We start from the raw sequence: 21,421 nt of genomic DNA, 5'->3' as shown, positions 1-21,421 counted from the left end.
AGCTTATAAAAAGTTAAAAAAAAAATTATGTACTTATACCTATATGAAGTCTGTAGACCCAGTAAAAGCAGAGTTGTAGCTAATGAAAAGTAATTCTAATTTCAAATCGAATATTTCAACGAAAAATATCCAAAAAATGAAGCACTTTTCGGGGAAAACTCGCTGTCGGGGAAAGTGCTTGTTTTTTTTTATTCTTTCACGTTTAAATATTTGATTTGGAATTTGAAGAATAAGAACCTACTTTTCATTAGCTACAAATGTGCTTCTGGTTTTATACGTACACCATTTTTTTTTAATATTTCATAAGCTATATTTTTGCTAAGAATGTTTTTTCGATAAAATACACATCGGCACAATATAGGTAACTTTTTTTATTTAACATTTTAGCTACGTGTATGCTAAATGTCATAAAGGAATAACCGGAGAAACGTTGGTCGACCATCTACACGATGAGCTGACGATTTAAAAAGACAAAATAAAAACTAGAGAGAGTTAATGAGAGTTGCGCAAGGGAGACGGAGTTGAAAAAATGAGGAAGAGTCCTATGTTCAGCAGTGGAGTTTTGAAGCTGGATGATTATGAGATATTACATGCTAATATAACACGAGTTACTAACCGTTAGTAATGAAAAGACTTTTTAGGGATAGGAACAATGAAAATATTTGTCGACGTATAAAGACAACTGAAAGAAAACTGCTGCAAATTATCAACTGATAATAATACGAAGAGGATACGATAAAGGATTTGTAAATGGTGGTTTACTAGAGATTTACTAGACATTACCAAAGGGCTACCGTAAAAGTATGCCACATAAAAGGTAGAATTAGATCAGAAGCTATAATTTTCAACAATTATTTCTTACACACATCTGTAGAGATTTTTAGTTTATAATTTTATACACTTACCTTTTTTTCTACGTAGCTTTACACCTGAAACAAAACAAAATATAAGTAGAATTCTAATCCAGTGAATCCTTATTCTTCTGTTGGTTCAAATTCAAAGAGTTATATGTACATTTTTATTAATTAATGGCTTTAATCACATGATGAAAAATAAACAAATACGTACTAACTACGTTATAGAGTAATGATGAAAACTTACAATCCATTTTAAAAGGCTGTTTTATCCCATTTTAAGCCCCAGTCAATCTGTGAAAAATTTATCGATTTCACTTAAAAATCTTATACAGGTTTCCATATAGCCAAAATCTTAAATGGTATTCCAAACTTAAAACTATTCTTTAAATGTAAAAAAAATATATGGAATCTATTCTTCCACACACTCAAGATAAAATAGACAAATTGTTGAAAAGTGGCATTTATAAGATGTCCTGCCGAGATTGTACAGTTACTTTGGGGGGTAGGGAGAACTTTGAGACCGGAAATATGGATTAAAGAACACAACCAAGATTAATAAATCTAGTTTTGGTCATTTTTTGCACAAGATCAATCAAACTTTTTGCCATTGAAGAGATAGTAGGATCCTACACAACATTCCTAGTAACAACTATACTAAAACGAACTAATTAGAAAACCTAAAAATCAATAGAAAATTAAAAATAAATCCTCAAAGCTGTGTTTATCTTTCTTTTTTCAACCATTTTCCATCCTCTCCTGAATGAAGGTCTCTCACAATTGCTTCCATCTTTCTCTATCTTGCGCCAACCTAATCCACTGTTTGCCTTCCAGTGGTCTTATGTCATCTACCCATCTTTTTTGAGGTCTTCCCATGCTTCTTGTTGTCGTCCTTGGTCTCCATTCTAGAATTCTCCGTGTCCACCTGTTGTCATTATATCAGGCTACGTGACCTGCCTAGCGCAATTTCACTTCTGTAATTTCTTCCACAATATCCATAATCTTCGTTCTACGTCTTATCTCGGTGTTTCTAATCTTGTCTCTCAGTGATATTCCAAGTATGATTCGTTCCATTGCTCTTTGCTTTGTTTCTAATTTTTTAGCAGATTTTTTGGTAAGAGCTACTGTCTCTAAGCCGTAGGTACAAACTGATAGTATGCATGTGTTATACACCTTTTTCTTTAAGTTTACAGGAATGGAGGTGTTTTTTAAGATATATGCTAGTTTGCCGAAAGCACCCCATGCCAGTTGTGTTCTCCTTTTAATTTCAGCATCTTGATTTGGTTTTCCTAGTTTGATGACATGACCTAGATATACATAATGTTCAACATTTTCTATGGTATGATTTTGTATTGTTATATTTGTCTGGTCTCGGCTCAGTATTTTTGTTTTGTTGTAGTTTATTTTTAACCCTGAAGCTCCTGAAACTGTGTTTATACTTAGATTAATTTAATTCTACAATATTTTTTTGTAGGTGTTTAGAACATTATCTTTTAATCTAACTCTTCATAATTTTCATTTACTGTTTACTTTTGGGAAGCTTTTTTGTTATTTGATCAAGTAGACACCAATCTATCAATGATGCAATTAATTTTATCATCACTGTGGATAATGCATAGTTGTTAGTGAGCTCTGACATTTTTTTTCTCGCATTTTTTCCTTCCTTTTAAAGTTTTTGGTTGACTTTTGATAATTTTGGATATTTAAATCTTTACTTTTAAAAACAACTTTAAAATTAACTTCATAAATTTAACCTGCACGTGACAACTTAGTAATTTTCAATTTTAATTTAATTCTTTGATACAGAAGTCGCTTAGGATTTGCTTCCCCCTTCTTGACATACTAATGCACAGCTGTTTCCTTGGTTTAATCAGGCAGTCACTGGTTAAGTTTAATCCCTATTACAAAGGCTTTGGTCTTCTAAAGTGTCTTTTTGTATGTTTTGTGTTAGCGATTATCTTTCTATGAGGTATTTATAATCTACTATTTATAAGATGTAAGTTTTAAAATTTGTAATTAACATAAAAAATACTCTTAACGTAGTGATGGTATGTGACATGCTAAAATCAAAGTTTTCACAAAGGCGATCTTTGAGTAAATGTCTTGTTAGGTCAAATACCTACACGTCAAGTGACTTTATCTAAAAACTAATAGAATAAATAACGTTAACAGAAATAAGGTCAAACTCTGCAAAGTGCAATTTTACCAAAATTCCAAACATTAACTACACCAGTTTGACATTACCTTAATGAAATATTCAATTGCACCAATATGCCCGGTCTCGCATAAATTTGGATGAATAATATCATGGAAAAACCACATATTTTATAGATTTCCAGTATGCATTATCAACATCCATATTCATATATCCGTATAAAAACAATACGATTTATATCTGTCCTCTACAAAATCTGCACCGCACATTCGTTTTGATTATCAACAATATTTTTTAAACAAAACGATATAAATCCTCAAATTTGCGATGTCATGATAAATTTTTTATTTTTTAGCAGTTGATTATGCGTTTTTATTTAGTGGCAAAATAAATGTAAACGATAAAACAAATAAATATGCACCGCGGACGTTTGTTAAACTATTATGCGGTATTTATATTTAAAAAAGCTTTTATTTGATTACCATACTGAATAGAATAGCAATAAAAATATGCTTTTTAGTGGAATATATAAAATGGCTATAAAAAATAAATAAAAACCAATAACATAGAGTTCATAGTTTGCGGTTTGGTAAAAACATTAAATACCTTTAAATGTAAATAAAACAGAATGTGTGTAGGCTCAAATATTCAATGCGGCTTCAACGAAATATGCTATTTTTGATGACTCTGGCGCACAACTAGAGTAACGAATATGCCCTATTGTGTTAAAACGTGCCATGTGTCAATTTTGTCGTTCTAAAAAACGTCGAATGATAACCCATCATTGCGAACACTGCCGACGCCGATGTCCATTTTCCAAAATACCACAACAAAGAGTATAACAGGTTCAAATCGCAGAATCTCGATGGCTAGTTCACATTACCTCCATGTGACAGGACCATGCTCTAAAATCGCTCATGCAGAATGTCCACTATGACGACATTTAGCTCCCAAGATACCACAATGCATAAAAAGTATATAAAGTACACCACTCTTACGGCATTAGGAAAACCATTCTTGAATTCTAATCGTCCTTATTGAAGAAATAATATCGGCTTACGCTCTACATTTACCTACTAGACTTTAGTGGAACATCTTCCGATTCGGATTTCGTAGAATCCGCTTCCTTTAAGGGCGTTATCGGCATTCCCATTTTGTTTTACCTGCACTAATGGCACTGATGTTCGATTCAAACGAGCTTTGGAGACTAGTACATCGAGGTCAGTGGAGTTCTAATTGCATTCGCAGGAGAATAACATGCATTTATAAGGAGATTTTAGAATTTAAATGAAAAAGGTAAAATTAGAGATGCGCGTTTGATTTTAATATGCTTGTATAAGCTTCATTTAATGAGTTTTTTCTGGTTTAATTCAAGATTTGCAATTGCGTTACTAACAGGAGATTTTACATACCGTATAAAAAAACTCTACATATGGTGCTTCGGCTTCAAAAGCGCAATCTTTTTACAATCATATATTAGTGTTCTAACTAGGCTTGTAATAAAACTTTTTTTTTATTTAAACACAAAACCACATCAACCACGCAGGGTTATTAGTGGATATAACAAATACATGAAATATTACATTAAATAAAATTGAATAACTTGATGTCTTTTAAATAGCTTAACACTGTCGAAATTTTTTTTGGTGAGAACTGTCTTGAGATCATCATCTGTGAATCCGTGGGATCTTCTTTTTTCCTTGAATTGAGGACAATCAAGCAGGATGTGTTTCACGGTCAGTGGGTTAGAGCAGCTGGAGCAGATAGGTAGTGGTTCTTTTGTTATTAGGTATTTGTGTGTTAAGGCAGTAGGCCAATTCTTAAACGATTAATAATGACTTGGTTTCTTCTGTTTAAAGGAGTCTCCAGGACATCAGTTATTTTTGGGCAAATTACATTTAATTTAGTACCTAATTTTTCCCAATAATTTTGCCAAGTATTAATACAGTGGATTTTAACCAGGTTTTTTAGATCGGTGTACGGATATGTCTTCAATTTTCCAGGATGTTTTAAGATATGATGGTTGTTGGTATATATTTGTTTCAGTTCCAGTAATGCATTTAATGAGTCTGTTACGATAATGCACTTCATCGTTTGACTCTTTTCGAAGAAGATTAGGGCTTCCAAAATAGCTGTAGCCTCACCTGTTAGTATACTGCAGTTGGTTGGTATCGATATGCTATAAGAATTTTCTTTACAGTAGTAGTCAGCAGCGTGACCATTTGGAGTTTTCGAGGCATCGGTAAAGATTTGCAAATAATTAGGATAGTGGTCTAGAATTACCATAAATAGAGAATTAATTATTGTAAAATTTGTAGTTGATTTGGGATACTTGGTAAGTGTTACGTCAATAGTTAATAGGTGGCTTGTGCATGGGATAGTTTGCATTTATATTTAGCAATATATTGAGATGATTCATATCGTAAGTTGTGAGCTTTATTCTTTCTATAAGGGGTGTAGAGTTTTTGGTCTTATTGTTAGGCGGAAGTCCAGGGTTGCAGATGTTGCAAATAAAACTTTATTTCTATTATTATATTATATAAATTTTAAGTAATTAGTCAATTCGGCAGTTATTATTTCAAAACTAAACCAAAGGTATTCTTAACGTGGTAACAAATAATTTCTTATCATTTTCGTTCTACAAAATTAATAATTGAAAACTAGAAATGTGTCGAGAAAGTGGTGGATTTAAAAGACACATTTTATGGTCTCTTTCGAAAAAGAAAAACTATTGTGCATATTACTATATATACGAAATAATTTATCTATTTCTCTACATAATTATATGGTTTTTGTGTGATTTTACTAGAAAATACACATTTTTAGAATCGTTTTTGATACGCTTTTCGAAGCTATCCATTTCGTTGCTGAGTTAGTCCGAATTTTCCGCATTTCCTGCCCATTCATGGCACGGGACAGGAAGTGGCTATTAAGAAAATGATATAAATCAGTCCGAATGACAAGAACATCGAAGTGGTCACTTTTTGGATAGACACCATTAACAAGTTGTAGATTGCTCGCCCTTATTTTTCGGTCCCGCAGAAAAATCGCAAGCTTCGGCACCCTCGGACTAGGAACACGCCCCCGGGCAAAAGCGATTTTTGTTTTATGCTTTATGGACACTACGGAAAGAAAAAATAGGGTTAATAGGAGAGCACCAGATCCTTTTTCCTGCAAAAAATGGAGCATTTTGATATACAGTAAACGAAATAAAACCTTTTGTAGAACTGAAGAAAATAATTGACTAATTCTCAAGATACTAGAAAATTACTTTTATTAGAAATGGAATAAACAAAAAATGTTTGTTAAATTTTTGTAAAATTAGTTTACTGATTAACGTTTTTTTTCGGTATAGACTCACATACATAAGTTATATGTTAAAAGAAAGTAAAAAAAGACTAACATTCTTAAAATTAGTTAATTACTATTTAAATGAGAATAAGCCACAATTAAAGGTTAAACTACGTTTATTGACGTTTTTTCAACTTTAACCTTTAATTGTGGCTTATTCCCATTTAAATAGTAATTACTTTAACATGTCACAAGAAAATAGCTTCAGAACAATATTACTAATAGGAAAAACTTAATGGGTAAAGAATGTAGAAATAGCCTCATTATTATACCGATCTAGCAAATAAGACTTGACAGGCTTTTCTTAGGTGTAATGAAATATACGACTTTATATCTAACCCTCTTACAGCTTGTCTTGAGCCACATATGCGAATAATAATAACCAAATTTGCATCAACCAAAAAACTTTTATTTATAGCTTTACTAATTTTATACGAACCAATTGTGCAGCCACAGTTTGTCTGTTTGTCTCTTCAATAATTGGTTTGCACTTTTTTATCCTCGTCCCGTCCCATTTGCGGTCGACTTTTTGATCCTTTTGTATTATATAGTCTCCAACGGCCAATTTCTTTATTCCATCTTGTATTCTGGTATATTTTTTTATACCCATCTCATCTTAATTTTGAAGGGCATCCAACATTGTCTGTTGTTTTGGTTGTGCAGCTTATCTACTCGTTTTTCTTTTTATCTCTCAGTAATATTCCCAAAATTTGTTTTTTTTTTAGTTTTTTTTATTGTATCTAAATTGTTTTTGGTACATATCTGGGTATCATATATCAGAACAGGTAGGACACATGCACTTCGCTTTTAATTGTAAAGGTACTGTTTGATTTTTTCGATAGTATATGAAAGTCTTCTAAGGTATGATAAAATTACTCAGATAGACACATACTACATTGTTTTAGTAGAAGAGTACCACCCAGAGCATGAGAAAGAGAGAATAATATTAACACAATAATTAAACGGCAAAGTAACTAAATTTGAAACCATAGACGAAAGAATTCCTGTACAATAATAGAGCTTAGCTGAATATGTGCTACATACTGTGGGTAGACGGAAAAGAAGATTGTTTTCTAAGGAAACGATTGATGTGACTACTCCGTGTTCGGACTTGGATGCATTTGTATAGATTTTATATAGTAATCGGGGTACTATTCTAAGAGTGCTTTGAACTTTAGCCAAAAAATGAAATTGTTTATACTGAATTTATCAAAATAGGCTAGAGATGTATCACAGATTGGTAAATCGATCAGCCAAGGCCCAAGGTAATTCATATCCGAGGAGAAAACACCCGGAAATTTTGTGTTTTGAAGTTTGAGTAGATTTTGAAGTATGGATTTAATTCTTTTGTAATATAGTTTTTTAGTACAGCAAATATCTTGGAATTTGTTTACATATTTATTTGTAAAAGTATTTTGATATATTGGTTTTGAAATATTACAAGCGACTGAGCCTGCATGTGATAGGGCGAGGAACATGCGGCGGTGAAGAAGCGGTAAATATATAATAATTGTATGAACAATTAAAAAAATAATAGTATTGGAATGTAATATGAGAAGACTCAGTAAGGGAATAATTTCGAAAGAATTTAAGAAGAAACCTGAACAATAAAGGAAAATCTGGAGAGAATGTCATAAACCAAAATGGAAAAGGGATGTTATTATTCTGTATTATTAATAATCTACTAGGTCAAACTTTTTGGTACCAACCAATGAAAGAGAGATATACGTATATAACAAATGAACAGAATGCAAAATGTGTAATATATTATATGGTCTAATAGCTGGAGCTCTGTAGCTTTATTTGAACTAAAGTTAAATACTTCAAAATTGGTCTAAATAAAATCGGCGACGTTTGTGCAAATATCTAGCGCACCAACTTTACTTTATTTCATTTTGTAGGTTTATATTCAAAATTATTATATTTATTAAAGATAAATATATCCATTGTGAGCCTTACTGTCTTAAACAAGAAGCTACTAACAAAACGATATTGAAAATAACCGTCTGCCGTTGTAAACGTAGCTAATATCTTCCATCTGTTTTGAGTCTTGTATAGCAGACAATCCGATTATACTCGTTTATTGGAAATGCTCTTATACGAAAGACTTGTTTGGAAAGAAGTTAAGCCCTACTTCTATTTAGTATTTAAATATTTCAAAAACGAAATGGTTCACGCTAAATACACAACTTTTACTAGTCGCTGGTAGATTTGACAAATTGTGATATTTTATTAAAAATATCCAACGAAAAATGACATTATCCTTTTTATAACTGTTTTAATTGAGATATTAATGATCGTTATGTCATTTTTAATTTTGTTTATTTTCCGGATTTTTCTTATAATTTCATTCTCTCGGTGGAGGTTAGCAATCATTAAAACTATTTTTATCTTGAATACGGCCCCAAGGATGCTTATTAACCTCCGTAATTCTTTTTGTTTCGTCTTCTTTTTCGACTTCTATCTGAATCAGCACGAATGTGATGGAGGAATTACTATAGGGGGCAGAAAAATCAGTAGCCTCCGATATGGAGATGACACACTTATACTAGCTGAGAATGAAGTCGATATTATTACCGCTGCCAAACGGCTAAGCCAGATAAACAAAAAATTCGGACTTAAGATCATACACCAAGCGGCTAATGAGTTTTATAATGAGTTATATAATGAGTAATAAGTGCTCAAGAATGAGGAGGAGGAGATTGATCTCTACTATGGTTTAATTATGTTTAGACTTTTTTTAACATTTTTTTTATTTACAAAATTGCTTCAACTACTAGGGGTTATTAGCATGGTACAATAAATTACATAAATGTTAATAATGTTCCACTATATTTTGTGAACTAGTCTTGCATTTTGTAAAAAGTTTATAGTTTTGTCATTATTGAAGCCGTTTAAGCACTCTTTGGATGAAGTGGGTAATCCAGCTTGAAGTCGTTCTAGGGTGTACAAAGGGCAGTCCACTAGCACATGGTCCACTGTAGTTACACAATCACAACTGTAGCACATGGGAATTTGTTCTTTACTTAGAAGGTAATTGTGTGTTAACTTCGTATGGCCTATACGTAATCTAGAGATGCATACTTGGTCTCGTCGCTTGAATGGGAGTTTGTATACAGCTACCTCTTGCTTAATGTTTTTCATGGATGTCTCAGAATTGTTCCAGTGTAGTTGCCATTCCTCGCTTATTTTGTTTCTAAAATATTGCTTCAGGTCGCTATAAACGGATTTAGTGAATAATGTTGATTGTGGATTTTCTGCTGCTTCCCTGGCCAACTGATCAGCTTTTTCGTTTCCAGTTATACCACAGTGTGACGGAACCCAAAGGAATTTAACAAATCGGTCGTTTTCTTGACATCTCATTAGTTCTGACTTTATAAGCAATAGAATGAGATAGTTTGTGTATAACTGTTTCATAGAGCTGAGAGCACTTAAAGAGTCAGTTATTATCAAAGAGTTTTGTATGTTTTTATTATTTACAAATGTTATTGCTTGCAAAACAGCAAGAAGTTCTGCGGAAAATATGGTTGATCGTAGGGAAAGTGAGAAGGCGTAGTCTTGGTGTAAAGTTGTAAAAGAAGCCCCTACCCCATTGTCGGATTTAGACGCGTCTGTAAAAATGAGGGAGTTATGAGAGCAGTTTAATTTCTCTGCTGCTTTCTTTTTAAATATACTACGTGGTGTGTCATATTTGTTATTGATAGTAAGACTTGTATCACAAATAGGCAGCTCTATTCTCCAAGGAGGTTGATGATTAAGGTTAGTTACATTGTATGTCTCAGGAAAATGTATGTCTAAACTATTTTGTAATTTTTGGATCCGAATATTAAACGGGGGACTTAATCTTTGTGAGGTGTAAAATGTCGATGTGAATCTGTCAGCAAACGTGTTTTTAAATGTCGGTATATGTGGATTGGCTAACAATTTAGCAGCATACACAAGGCTGAGGTAGTTTCTTCTTAGTTGAAGGGAAGGTTCACCTGATTTACAATATAAACTTTCAATTGGGCTAGTATGATGAGCTCCCAGTACTATTCTTATTCCTGTGTTGTGTATTGGGTCTAGTAATTTAAGTATTGATGCTTTGGCTGAATTATAAGCAACTGCGCCATAATCTAGTTTAGAACGAATTAGAGTTCTGTAGACAGTTATGAGTGTTTGGAAATCAGCTCCCCATTGCTTGTGAGATATGCTTTTCAATAAATTTAGACCATTTTGAGTTGTTTGTCGAAGATGAAAAATATGATCTTTCCAGATTAACCTCTGATCTAGTTTCATTCCTAGGAAGGTAGTTGATTCAACATAAGTAATAGGTAACGAGTATAAGGTGAGATTAGGTGGTAGTATAATGTTTTTTGGGCTAGACTCTAACATTGTAAGTAGATTTAAGTACAAAATGAGAAACTTTTACAGACACTGATGAAATAAAAAAAAATATCTGAAAATAGCTGTATTAGAAAGGCTCAGAAGAGAATTTGTGGAAAGAAGCAGAGAAAAAGAGAGCAAGAGAAGAAGAGTTTGATTTCACCTCTTCTTTCTATAACATCGCTACGTTTATTTATACTGCATTGTGTTCTTTGTCTGTGCAGAAGTAGAAATAAACTAGGGCTTGCAATGTGACAAGATGTATCCGTTGTAGGTTTATTGCTTCGAGTCCCACCTCTGTATATACGCACATATGCTATTGATCGGATAAAAAGCTTTTTAAATTGTTCTGCTCGTTAACTATCTGGTATGGACGACAAAGTATCTGGGACACTACTCTAAAATATAACTAGATTCATTTATCTCTTCCACGTATATCCGGATTTATGGCGACGATAAATATAAAATCGATTTACATTAGTTATAAATCACAGGATTATAATTTCAATTATTGAATATAATTTCAATAGAATGAATAATAATAGATAATTGATATGTATCATTTAAAATAGATATGGCCAAATTGAGATAACTCGCTGCCCAAATAGCATGCCTATGCTTGCACAGTTTTGGCATTATCTCGCGACGGTTTTGTCGTATATTTATTCATTTAATAAAGTATCTCATTGGAGCTTTAATTAACTATTACACCAAAAAACAATAAATACATGTTGATAAATCACTAGTTTTATTAAACGAGGAATGCGCATCAATATCATATTAACAAACGCATTGAATCAGCTCTTAATTAATTTAGTATTATAGTATATGTCTATATAAGCTTCAGTTTAATATAGGATTTAAGTCATCTCTAAGCGTTTCTACTGCTCTCTTTTTATAACTACATTCATCCATCTCAGACTTGCAAATTTTCGGTTTTGCCCATCGCATTTGTGCCATTTATTGTTCAAGATTTCCAATATACAGTTGGTTCCTAAAAAACTGATACTACTTTTAAAGCGTATTTTGTAGAAAATTGAGCAGTGTATTTTGAAGGATAAATATTTATTATTTACATACTGTCACTTTTACTGCCAAATCTTAAAATTTGTCAGATAACTTATTCTGTTCAACCGCAAAAAATGGTTCCACATGCTAGCAAAGAACTAAAAGTAAGAATCGTAACGAAATGGAAGATGGTTGGTCACTATCTGATGTAATGAATCATTATAACGTAAGCAGAACAACAGTTTTTAATATTAATAAAAGATGAAGAAAATAAGAAACTCTCGAAAGAAAAAAAGGTTCTGGAACACCAAAAATATCTAGCGCTCATGAAGATCGTACGCTTTTAAAGAGATTAGAAGAGAATCCTTTTGAAGAAGCGAAAACTGTAAGAATTATCTCAAAGTTTCCGGGAAGAAAGACAACAACTTTGCGCAGAATTAAAGCATCGCGTCTAGGGTACCGAACTGCAGCAAAAAATAAGCTCTTACATCACAACAGAAGCAATCAAGACTTATATTTGCTTTAAACCATCAGCTACAAAATCAAGATTGTTGGGACAAGGTAATATTTACAGACAAGAAAATTTTTCAATCGTCTAAAAATGACAAAATTGGGGTGTATAGACCAAATTATAATATATTTAATCCTTTATATGTTAATAGATATCGAGCAGCTGAAGCTGAAAAAGCTTTAGTCTTTGTTTAATTAGCGTTTAAAAAAAAGATCAAGTAGGTGACATAACACATTCCTATCTAACACCACGTTTAACAGAAACTTTAGCTGAAACCTCTTTATCCACCTTAATACAAGCGGTCTGATTGTATAGTAAAGATATTTGAGCAATCTAATGTCATAGGTGTCCAGATCAACGAGTCCAATCATTGAAATTGTATGTGGTACTGTATCAAGCTTTTTCGATATCTATTAAATATACGTAAATATTTTTCCTAAACTCAATGTTCTTTTGTAAGAGTAATCGCATGCAAAAAGAGTTTCTCCAGGTCTCGAGTACCCATACTGTTTCGGAAATCAAACTACTTATCACCAATTATCCGCTCACAAAGTTCATGAAAAATTTCATAAAAATTTTGAGCGTGTGACTTATTCAACTGATAATCGATAGTCGCTATACTGTCTGGCATTCCCTTTCTTGTGAATAGTTATAAATATTGATTCTAACTATTTGTTTGGTAATCTACCGCTGCTGTATATCTTGTTAAAGAAGGGGGTAATAATTGCAACGTTCTCATCAACTAATAGTTGTAACGTTAATGTAGGTATTTCGTCAGGACCAGAAGCTTTTCTTGATTGCGCTGGTTCGATGGTCTTCTGAATTTCTGAGATTAGAATCGGTGGTCCAGTATCTCGGTAGATGTTACTTTTTGGTTAATTTCTTTGGCCATCTTTAAAGTTTTAGTTAGTAAAAATTTTTCGAACACTTTGGACAGCTTTGGTAGTATAGTGATGGGTCAGGATGGTTCCACACTTTCAGGTGGTTTACCTTGTTTTAAAATGGGTGTTATTTCAGCTACTTTCTGTTGTGGTGGGAAATAATTTTCATGATTAAATTGAATAATTGTGTTACATACGTATATCCTTTTTCCGACAGCTCTTTTAATATTTGTCCTGTGATGAAGTCGTGGTTATTATTGTGGTCTTATTGTGGTTTTTATTTCACTTTTTTTTAATCTTTTTTATTGCAATTCTAGCTGGTATGATTCTTCAAGTGCTCTGTTTGTTGTTTCCTCTCGGTTGGGATCAGTTGTTTTATTGAGAATGATACAGTGAAGTTGTTTGTTCAGTTGTATCTAGTTGTTTTATGTATTCAATAAATTGTAGATTTTTTTTCCGTTGCTATCATTTCTTTTGGCTTCCTTAAAGTTACATTTTTGTTTGTTGCTTGCCACTGTTTCCTAAGTTTTCTTTTCTGGATTATTTTCTCCCTTATAGATATCAAGAAAAAGTGTATTTACTTTTCTTTTTATTGTTGTTGAGTGTTGTTGAGTCCCAGGCAGCTTGTTGTATGACTAAGTTAAAGTGTTCTACAGCATGTTCTATCTCTTTCTTGGTCTTTAAGGGAGTATTTAGTTGGAGTCTCTTCTCCACTCTTTTTTTGAAAGATTCCAATCCAAATTCCAACTTTAATTCTAAAGATCCAATATGTTTTTCGGTTATAATATACACATGATTTTTCTCGGTGGAAGATTTTTTTTATTTGTGTTATAATACCTGGCGAATAATCGAATGATCGTTCATAATAGGACTCAGCATGCATCTAGTTCTTGTTCATTGGTTTAATTATTCTAGCAATCGTCGGTTTTAACTAAAATGCCATGCAATGATTCGCGAACAACGCATATGTAAATAAATATTTTTTTATGGGGCGGAATGCATATTTTAGATTTCCTTGCCGAGTAATTCATCAAGCTGTTTGCTTTGCAAGTTGTAGAAAGCACAGTGGTAAAAATTTGAATTCGGTTTCGCCAGGTAGGAAATCTTATGATTTCTCTCGTTAAATATTTTTTTTATTTCATTAACAAACTATTAAAATTTTTAACTTACCTTGAGCAACAAGAACAACAAAAATGTTTCACCTATTTTTCAACAACTTGCCAATAAAACGTTTTTATTGTGGAAACACATAATAGATTAAGGATGGTGGCGTCACTATGGCCAGTAGAACTAACTTCAACCCGCCAAATTCAAAAGTTACAGGACTTGTTTACGAAATCTCAACTAACCTACTTGAAATATAGAACATATAAAACCATAATACAACCTCTAATATGATTAAATTATAGTATTAATTATGGACCATACTATATGTTCACTCTTCTAACAAATTCAAATGAGAAGTAACTGAAATATCAAAATTCCAATGTTTGGAATATATTCCATCGCTAACGTCAATACGTCGTGTTGACGTAACAGGTTTTGCTACTCATGAATATGTATTTTTGACGGGTAGTTCTCCTGCGAACAATATAACAAGATATAACAAAATCCAAACAATCCCATTGCTGTAGAAATAATTTCATTAGCGTGTCGGTATGTTACTACGGATACTAATGTAGTTCAGGTAGTTATTATTACCCTGCGATGTTAATAAAATGGTAATGCCCGCCCTATATATTTTATAACTCTCCCAATGTTCTTTATTGCCCTCGAGCACTCCAACACGTGTATTTGGAAGCAATTATACTACAGAAGTAATTTTGTTTAAGTAGATCGCCCGGAAAGATACATCGTCGACAAATTGTTATTTATTTCGTTGATTGGATTTTCGGTGAAGAGGGCCACAATGAGGTGTCTTTCGTGTAATAGACCAGTCCACTGGATAAATATTTTGTAGATGAACTGTCGTTAATGTGTACAAAGCAACTGATAAACTCCACTTTCGAAAAAAAAACACTCAAGAATTATATTTAGAAATAGAAATAGACCAAATATAAAATGTTATACAAAAAATGGTTAGATAGAAAGTTCGATATATAAACAGTAGTTACAAATGTTCCAAGATAGTACTAACAATTAAGTGAATGGTCAGCCCAAACAGGCCTACAGTTTTCTAATCAGAGAACCAAGTTAATCATGTTTTCAAAAAGAACTATTAACTCCTTCTGCTCCATCGTATCCACGTATGGACATTTTTAGCTACGGCGAACTTTACCACGATATCCACATAATGCGGATATTCATATAGGGGATATTAATGTACTCTATAAAAGTAGTGTGGGGTTCTGTAGATTAATTTGGGTTGCAGTAGAATATAGATATCCATACGGCGATATCATGGTTAGCCATTTTTTTTAAATTCCCAAAATAATGTAAACAGCTCATGATCTACGTTCAGTCTGGTGGCAACCCAACGCAGTAGCAATATATTTATTTAGTGTACGTTAAGAGTTTGCTAAGAAAGCACGTGTTCTTTTTCTTGCGTATTAGGTACGTAATTGTTTTTTATATTAGTAAAAATTGATTCGGATCTCGAGAGTGAAAATTTCATTACTGAAATCACATTCTCGAGAGAAAGTGATTTGAGTTATGAAATGTCTAATAGTGACTTCGAGAGCGATTCAGACAGAAATTATTCATCAACATATGAGAAAAAAATCATTGATGGGGTACAAATGAGCGACTGGACAGCTGTTACGGATCCGTTTGATGATAAGCTGTCATGAGATATATCCGAATTTCGCTTTGACTATAACTTTCACCCAGCTATTGACTTTCGAGATTGTATGGAAACTGTAAACTGTTTTAAGTCATTTGTAAGTAGCAGTATTGTTAAAAAACTATGCGAATGGATTGATCAAAGAGCTGATAAATATTTTAATGATAATCCACACACCGACATAAAAGTTTTTGGTCTTACTTATAAGCCAGTGTCAAAAGAAGAACAGTTTTCCAAAAATCTGTTATGAGCCGAAATCGCTTTTTGGCAATTCTTAAATTCCTTAGATTTTCACCACTAGAACTTATCAAAAGTAATGCTTAGCAGACTAGGCATTTTTATGGCTCTTATTAGAGATAATTGTCAAAACTTAGTGGACCCAAGATCAGTGTCGACTCCATTTTCGACGGTACATAAAGAGTAAAAGAAGTCGATTTGGCATCAAATTTTTTTCCATATGTCCCAGTGCGTCTGAACTTCGAGGATATATATATGTATATATATATATATATATATATATATATATATATATATATATATATATATATATATATATATATATATATATATATATCGGCAAGAATATATATGACATATCGCACATTTTTGGAACAGAAAACCTTACTTTTTCCGAGAAAATAGTAGTTTATCTTTGCCAAAACCCGATGAACATTAATCTTGAAGTGATTGTAGATAATTAAAATACATCCGTTCGTCTTTGAGAATTTCTATTGACACAAAAGACTTTCCTTAGAGGCACTATTCGACCAAATAGGGCAAACATAAAAACTAACTATTTAACCAGAATTAACTTTAAACCACTATAAATGAGGAGCTGATGAGTCGGTTTTACTTAGGGTGTATACAGCATTAGTTCGTTTAAAATTAGAATATAGATGTTGGGTGAAAGTAGCAGTGAGATAGCTCCCTATTTTGAGTAATATTGTTCCACCAGATCTAAGCCGTGCAACAGCATTAGCCAGAGAGTACCAGAAAATTGTAGCCAATGTACAATTACCAATCCATCAAGATATAGCACACATTATAAAAGGGTATCAGTGATTTAAATCTAAAAATCCTCCAATCAGAACTGACAGAAAAATTGTTGATATTTATAACACACGTTGGTAATGGTTAACAAGATGGATATCAACAATGTAATAAGACTATATCCAGATATCCACCCTAACTCAAGGCTTCACCTGGGCGAGGCCGAATCACATACGTACGGGACATGATAAATGACAAATGTAAATGTGCTGACTCACTGTGTGATCATCTAGACAGACCATAAACCACTGCCCTGTGTTCAGACTGCCCAAATCTTATCTATCGTAGAAACCTTCAGGACTTCGTGGAATGTTCCACAGAAGCAATTAAATGGCTGAACATTAATATTAAATGTACGTAAATGAGGGCGGACCGATGAGTACTTAGCCTCATCGCCCAGTGGCGCCACTATCTCAAGGAAAATCTGCTATCATCTAAAAAATTCTCGTAGACAGCTAATGTCAAAATTTCAGCAGAATTAGATTCGAAGTTTCTTTTTCGACAGCGTGTGAAAGCGGGCGTGGTCGCGGATTTTGAAAAAAATAGAAAAAGAGCAATATCGGTCGGTGATTCGATTCTAGTTTTTGCAAGGGAAATCGCACAGCAAAATCAAAAAGCGCTTAGATGCTGTGTACGGTGACTCTTCTCCTTCGATGACAACCCTCAAAAATTGATTTTATGAGTTTCAACGTGATCGCATTTCAGTTTTTGATGAGCCACACCCACGTGGCCAGAAATCGGCTACCATGGAGGATAACGTGCCAAAAATATACGATTTCATATTGACAGACCGCCGACTGAAGATACGCAAGATATCTGAGGCAGTAAACATCTCAAAAGACCCAGTATGTCTTATGCTGCGTGAAATTTTGGGTATGACAAAGCTGTCGGTGTCGGCGATGAATTACCGCGTTTGCTCATTCCGGACAACAAGTTTAACCGTGAGACCTTTCCACAGCAGTGTTGGACGCTATCTAAGCGTAATCCAGGGACAAAAAAATAATCAAAAGAGTGGCGACAAATTTCAGAAAAAGCGATCCCATTTAGCGAAGAAAAAAGTGCTCTTCCACCAAGACAACAGACAGACTTATACCTCCGCCATCGCAATAGCAAAATTGGTGGAATTATCCTACAAACTATTGCCCTATCCACCATATTCTCTAAATTGGCCCCGTGTGACTTCTTTTTATTTCAAAAGCCTACTTTGCAGACCTTTGCAGAGAAGTCGACTATGTTTAGAAATAAATCGCCACTTTTCCAAAACTTTTGTTTTTCTTTTGTAAGCTAAGTATTTATCGGATCCTACTAGTATATTTTTATGGTACTGTTAAAATCCATACTCTAAACAAACTCATATTGTTGAGTATTGTTTTATGTACCCAAATTGGTGTGATGCTATTTGTTTTTTGTTTCCTAGTATGTGCATTAGACCAGTGTCAGCTGTTTAAAAATTTTGGAAACCACTGGAAGATGACTAATAGGACAGTAGAGCTATATATATATATTTTGTGGTTCTTTTCCTTTAGTATCATTGTTATCTGCGCTAATTTCCATGGTGATAGGAAATGACCTAATCTCATTATAGCGATAAATAACTGTGTCATAAATTGAAGGCCTTTTTCTGGGAGTTGCTAAAGAGTTTTTCCAGTATTAAGGTCCTTTACTGTATCGATGTTGTGTTGTATATTTTTTACTACGTTGTTGGGAATCTTTTTTCCGGAAGTTCTAGTTGATAAAGTTTTGCAAGTAATGAAATAATCTCTTCTTTAGTTTGTAGTCAGTATATTCCGTCATTTGGCGTAAAATTTTTTTAAGGTGTGTTTTTCGCCCATTTTCCTGTGTCTGTTTTGACTGGTGGGATTATATAGTTCTGCCTTCGTAAGGTCCTTGTAGGCTTCGATAACGAGTAGTCAGTAGCTTAAGTTGCATCTAGTTTTTGTGAGTATTCCTAAAAAATTGCATTTTTCTGCCTTTATCAGTTTTTTTAGTTCTTTTTGTGCTTTATTTTTGTTTTAGTCTGAAGTGACTCTGTTAACTACCATTGTTTTCTGAACCTTCTTAGAAAGCACGGTCTTGGACAGGTAAATGTAAAAGGAATGAACAAACAAGTACACAGGAGAAATCTAAATAGATACATATAGCCGTAAAGTCAAATCCAGCGTTATAAAGCCTTAAAAGAAAAAGGACTGGCAAAATTGTAAATGTAAAGTGTTTAAAAATTTCTAATTAAAAATTTCAATTCAAAATTTGAATAACTATTATTTCGTACCAAACTACTACATTAAACAGAAGTATAAGAAACGCAATTTTTTCACTAAAATAATACCAGTTACTTTACTTCCACTCTTTCCACATTTTCTTTTTTATCCAGCATATAGGTATGAACTTTTGCATTACATTTAATAAATATATCAGATTTTTTAGTTTTCTTTATTTTTAATCTATTTTTTATTCACGAAACATTTGCAAAAATTACGACGGTCTTCACAAATGAAATACTTGTTTGTTGTTTCTAAGAGCTCGAATATATGAAATATTTAAAAACTTTCATGACCTTTCAGCGAGTTTTTCAATTAGATTTTTGTGTTTATTGGACTGGTCTGTTATCGTGTTGGTTATCCTGTTGGATTATTATTCATTCATCAAAACGGGCACGGTTTGTTTGGCGAATAATGGAATTACCTCAACCACCGTCTAGAATTACATCGGAATTATTTTGTAATTACTTCGTAATATTCAAATCTAGCGGTCTGTGTCCTCTATCGAATATTAAATAAAAGGGAAAGTATGTGAAAAGGGAAGTTGGGGTGTGGATTTGTTTGTAAGGCAGAATGGGTTTGTTGGATTTTCTCTGTGTTACACAAAACCAACTTTGATTATATTATTTATAATACAGTAGAATAGATTATGCCCGAAAATCAGGTTATTAATACAAGCAGTGATGTAATTTTGGATATACAGAGAAGTACTTAATATTGAAGTTGTATCTGTAAAGTGTATTATCAAGATAATAAAGTACACATCCTTGCACTTCAAGAAACAAAATTCTTAAAATAGATCAGAGAAAAATTAGTCTTGTTCAATACTTTTAAGAGCCAGGGCTGTTTCATGGCCAATCATAGATCTCAGAATTTCAGAATGTATTAATATGTATTTTGACCCCCTGAATTAGAATTTCGAAGTTACTAGTGCGTCGAAAGTGACGAGAATTTGTTACTAGCAATTTAATTGTTTAAATGAATATAATTTTTAAACTTACAAATAGGTACAAATCATTTTTATAAATTGCAATTTGTTCCTTTAAAAAAAACCTACAAACTGATGTTTGATAAATCTTGATCCAATAAAAAAATGCAAAATGAAAAATCATTGCAAAATTAGGGCATTTAAGCCATTTTTCACTTGTTACTCGGCTGCGTTTTGAGTAAAATATCTTTATAAAAGCTTAAATTAAACGAAAAAATACTAGCTTTAAAACTGAGCCATAAATGTACTCGAAATATTATTTATAACTAAGGTATAACAATTAGAAACGTATACTTTTTATTAAACAAGGCATATAATTTGTTTATAAGGTTTTTTAGCCACTAAAACTGTAGATTTTAGCAAAGCAAGTTATACAGTCATACTCTACATTTTACGATTCAATACCGAGAATTTTATGTATTACAACTATGTCTTAATATATTTTTTATGTCATAAACCAATTTTAAAGTGCGAATGTCTGAGAGTCTGAGAGCGAAGCGTTATACAATAATAAAATGCGCGAAGCGAATGCGAGTGTTGTTGAGGATGCGGAGGTCAAAGGTCAAAATGCGCTGAAGTGGCTACATCTTTACTTATTATGTATATGAAGAACATAAATTTAAAAAATAAACTATGAAGTAGCAAATCACCTTTTAGGAACGAAAGTTAATAAAAGAAGATTTCGAAAGAAGTATGGTGATGGTATAAACCAATCTCAGAAAAAAATTGTACCTTAATCTGTCATAAGCAGATTATACTAGTCTATCAACTCGGTTTTTTTGTAAAAAAAAATAAATTTTTGTTTCCAGTTTTTGAAAAATTATGGCTTATAATGATTTTCTTTTTCCATTCACTTATAAGAGATATGACACAGGTAAAATACCAACAGATTGGCTAAAATCAACATTCGTAGCATTACCAAAAACATCGAATTCCTCACAATGCGATGATTATCGAATATTAAGCTTAATGTCTCATGTCCTTAAAACTTTTCTCAGAATTATCCATACACGAATTTACAAGAAGTGCGAGTTCCAGATGAGTGACACTCAATTCGGATTTCGAAACGGATTGGGAACACGAGAGGCTCTTTTTGCTTTAAATGTGTTAACGCAACGATGAAGAGACATGAATGTAGATGTATATGCATGTTTTATTGACTATCGAAAAGCATTTGACTGCGTTAACCATCAAAAAAGATGATCGAAATTCTGAGAA

At 32.8% G+C, this 21,421-nt stretch overlaps 1 protein-coding gene across 2 annotated transcripts in view; it reads right to left on the bottom strand.

The window, feature by feature from the left end:
* LOC140437842 (protein turtle homolog A-like) overlaps nt 1-21,421 on the bottom strand; it is an 813,173-nt gene that overhangs the window by 303,445 nt on the left and 488,307 nt on the right. For both annotated transcript variants that reach the window (XM_072527613.1, XM_072527612.1), the window contains one exon: nt 906-929. The gene's annotated coding sequence lies outside the window, so the exon portion shown is untranslated. The remainder of the gene's footprint in view (nt 1-905; nt 930-21,421) is intronic.

Source organism: Diabrotica undecimpunctata, chromosome 3 (assembly GCF_040954645.1).
Source record: "Diabrotica undecimpunctata isolate CICGRU chromosome 3, icDiaUnde3, whole genome shotgun sequence".
NCBI classification, from domain to species: domain Eukaryota; kingdom Metazoa; phylum Arthropoda; class Insecta; order Coleoptera; family Chrysomelidae; genus Diabrotica; species Diabrotica undecimpunctata.
The sequence above is the reverse complement of the archived record's forward strand: the minus strand, read 5'-3'. Positions and strand labels throughout refer to the sequence as shown.